This window comes from Condylura cristata, unplaced genomic scaffold, assembly GCF_000260355.1.
Source record: "Condylura cristata isolate star-nosed mole 26May11 unplaced genomic scaffold, ConCri1.0 scaffold00019, whole genome shotgun sequence".
NCBI classification, from domain to species: Eukaryota; Metazoa; Chordata; class Mammalia; order Eulipotyphla; family Talpidae; genus Condylura; species Condylura cristata.
In genome coordinates, this window is record NW_004567120.1 from 24,374,140 (window position 1) to 24,378,421 (window position 4,282).

Genomic DNA, 4,282 nt, shown 5'->3' on the forward strand with positions numbered 1-4,282 from the left:
AGAGATTTAGTAACTTTCCCAAGGATATGTAGCCTGTGAGGGTCAGAACTTGGGTTAAGAAAGGAAATATCATCCTTAATCTTATAACCAGAAATAGCCACTCTGATATTTGATGTATACCTCAGTTTCACTTTTCCAGGTTGGTAAGTATCTGTATTCTTAACTTTTATTTATGATTAGAGATTTGCACTCTTTCACTCTTAATTATTATGTTAAGGTTTCCTGTTCTTGATATTAATAGCTGTGTGACTTAGGATAAATTGTGTCTCTGGTCTTTGTTTCATCTTTTAAAAGGGATAATAGTTGCAATCCCACGGGAGTTTTGTGAATATTGAAAGTGATACTATACAGTGAGCATTATCATAAATAAGGGTTATCAGTGAGGTTTACCAGGGTCACCTTATTTTTCTAGGCATGCAGATTTTTCAGAGGAAAGAGGATTCTAATTTGGCCCAAATGCCTAATTTCAGTAAGTGCTTGTGTGCTGTAAGAAGAAATAGAAATACATGCCTGCAGATACCTCCATTTTTTTTTCAGGAACTGTTATTATTATCAAAGTCATATTTGATGTTCACAAGGTGCCACAACTACAAAAAAAAAATTGTCCACATTGTAATATCAGTGCAAACATCAAATGGAGCTAAAATGAAATTAAGAGAGTAACTCAAATTATCCCAACAAAAAACTGGAATTTTAAACATCCTTATGCATCCAGTCAACAAATTAAAAGTGGTTAACAAGCAAAAATTCAAATTCAAAGGTCTGGTATCATGTTTTAGAAGGCAAATGCTTAAGCATTGATATTTGAATATCAATCTCTCAGTCATTCTGCTTTATGCCTTTCATGATGCAGAAGGCCACCTTTGGTAACTCAAACGTAACCACACTGCACCTCTTGTACTTCCCATTTGCCATCTTAATGTTGGCTTATAGCATGTGGCCACATTCATGAATTTGTCTTTTAGCATATTCTATGTAAAATCAAATGGGAGATTTTCCATAAAAATCTGATAGGCCTTCCTGGCCCTTCTAGGAATGTAGACTACAGCTCTACTAAAGAAACCTAAAAGGCTTCCTCCAAAATGGCTATGCTCCATTTCATTGGCATGGTCAAAACTGGCACCACCACCACCATTACCACCCATGGCCAGGCTCACAGGTTAAGTGCCAGTGCCCGTGGTGGGACTCATGTGCTCGAGGCCCATGCACTCCAAGCCAGCCCTCACACTCAGCATGTGCTTCATGCTCAGATCTGTATGCTCCACAACCGAGCCCATGCACTCAGTTGTCTGGCCCAGGGGTGGATAGGTGAGCCATGTGCTCAAGACTAAAGTCCATGGCAGCATACCCATGCCCTCCATTTCAGCTTGATGCTGGAGGCCACATAGTAAGGACCTAGCTTGCCCATGTACTCAACTGAGTCCATGCCCAGGCCCAGGCCCATGCACTCAATCTCAGATACTACAGGATCCATGCTGTTGCCCAGGTGTACACCATGACTGGGCCCGCTGCCTCAATCCTGGGGACATTGCTTTTGGTCCTACCATTTACTGTGCCCATATTCACCCTGATCCAAATCCATCTGTGTTTTCTGGGATACCACCAAAGGGTCACTTCATACCTCCCATTTTATTTATTCTGAATCCCATACCTTCTACCCCCATGCCCATGTCTTTGCTCAGATTACTGGCATGAATAGGTTGTCCTCCTGGTCCTAACCTGATGCCAGTACCACCAAATCCATAGGAAATGTGTTGCACATGGCCAGGAGGGGGAAAAGTCCCCATTAGGTAAGGCACTATCATCCATTTTCCTATGCATCAGTCTATCAAAATAGCCACTGAGCACTGAACATAGATATAGCTTGCACAGTTTTAGTGGGCTGTTCAAAAGTAACAGTGCCCATTCCATGACTTTTCGTATCTTTATCCTCAAGAATGTCTGTTTGGACCACCACTCCAGCCATACAACAAACTCATTTTATTTTCTTCCAGTCAACTTTATAATCCAGGTTTGTTATGAACAATGTGTTTCCAAAGCTCAACATTTTGCATCACTTTCCTGGCATCTTCACCATCAGGATCTTTGATTTTCAGTGGTCTTCGCTGCATACTCTTTGTTTAGAATTTTGGCATCCTTTTTTCTGCTTTCTTTCATCTTGAATTCAAGAATAGCACATCCTCTTTAACTTTTAGTGTCATTTGGATATTACCTCACCAACTTTTAAAAAAAAAATTATTTATTTATGCATACCGAACTGAAGTACAGGTCAGAGGTGCAGGGGCAGTGAGAGAGGATTCACCAGAGACAGAGTGGGGAGCAGAGCAGGCTGACTGACGAAGTGCACTGCTGAGGGGAGCAGCAGGCAGGTCAGGAGAGGTCTGCTGTGCCATGTGGGTCACCTCCGGGGCAGGGGATCGAACTCATGCTGAAGTGGCTTTAGGTTCTTAGTGCTGTGCTTTAACCAGCTGCACCACTAGGGAGGGCCCCCAACTATTTTTTTTTTGACCAGTTCTTTAAGTGACTCCACTTCTAATGTTTTATTTTTTAAGTCAGAGGGTGGTTACATGGGTGATGAAGAGGTTCATGTTAGTATTGCTGTAGGCTTTTTAAAAATATGATTATTAGGAAGATGTAATTTTCTTTTTTATTTTATAAATATATTTTTTACGTCATTCTTCATTTTGTACTTTTTTCATCTCAGTTGTAATCCCCGTGGGCTTCCCACCACCACTTCACCCACATGCCAGCCACCATAGGCCCATGTGCTTTTTCCCCTCCCGCTCCCCCATAGAATGTCTCTGGTTTATAGTTGTTAGTTAATATTCTCTTTTACTTTATTGCAATTACAATATATATAATATTGCTATAGTTTTATGCATATAGTTTTATGCAGACCTTAGTAATAAAATGGGTCTAATTTAGGACTTAGGTGAGCAAGTGGGTGAGAAGATACTTGATCAGAGAAAGGGAAGGTGGTCCAGAAATCTGGGGAGAAGACCTTGTTTCTACATTTAGTTAAATTTACTAAGCCATCTGGGTGGCACTGGGAACATTCTTTCTCATGCTATAATAGCATATATCATTATAATAGCATATATCATAATTGGTTTTACACTGGCCTCCCCACCTGTGAACTCTTCACTGGTTGAAACTTCAAAGGGTCTAATTTTTCTTTCTGTATTAAAGCACCAAATACTTTTAGAGACAAGGTGGCCTAAAGGAAAACAATGACAATCAGAAAACACTTGGCATCCCCATTTCCTTTGCTTCTTTTTCCAGTATCCTCCTCCTCTTTATTCTCAGCAGAGACCTCTGTCTCCTTCTCTAACCCAGACACCTAAAAAATCACTGCTATTGCAGAGACATTCATTTTCTAGAAGTATGTGATACTACAGAGCTATTCTTTATTTCTCTATTCTTTGTCTTCTCCCAAAGTTCCATTCTACTTCCTCATTATCCATGTAACCACTCTCTGAAATAAGATATTAGAAATGGAGTTGAAGCTCAGCACACCCTTTCTCCGAGTAGTATCCAGTACTACAAAGTTGGTGTTTCATTCCTGCACTTACCTTTACTTTGCCTCTGTCTATTGGAATAACACGTGTTGTTAAATATAGACTTCTTACGTTCCACTGAAGTCTATATTTTTTTCATGCTTTAAGAGGATATTTAAATGGCATCATAGTATCTGTTTTCGTCTGCAGCTAGTTTTGTGCCTTACACTTTTTCCATTATCACCATGCAGTCAGGAAGTGTGTAACTCAGACCCCAGTGAGTTCTAGTCTTGTTATTCCAGGCCTTGCCATCTTGGTCAATTTACCTGCAGCAATTTCAAGCCAGAGAATTAAATGGGTCTATCTTAGGTGAAAGTCAGCTACTTCCCCTGATGTCTTAAGCCCAAAATTTAGGCCTGAGCTCAGTTGTACCGCCTGGATTCATGGCAGTCCTATATTATCACAATTGGAGTCACACTGTAAAAACCACTATTCTCGAGCATCTTTTCTTCTTTTAGCCTTCCTTAAACAAAATAGTCTTATACAAACCTACCAAATGCTGAAAAGAAGCGTTCCCTGAAGGTAGAATGGTAAAAAACTGTTTTGTTAATCACCTAAGTACACTTCTTGACAAAAGTTTAAAATGAAGACTTTATTAATACACTTGAGTGTGACTAAATTTCTCTTAATTAAATTATAAAAATCAATAAACAAGCTAGGATTTATTGAATATTATCAGATTGAAGCTCTGAACCATCCACCTGGTCAGTATAAATGTGTATCAT

At 39.7% G+C, this 4,282-nt stretch overlaps 1 pseudogene; it reads right to left on the reverse strand.

Annotated features, from left to right (window-relative positions):
• Positions 1-1,461: 1,461 nt before the first annotated feature.
• Positions 1,462-2,111, reverse strand: LOC105853846 (annotated as a pseudogene).
• Between the last annotated feature and the right edge of the window lie 2,171 nt (positions 2,112-4,282).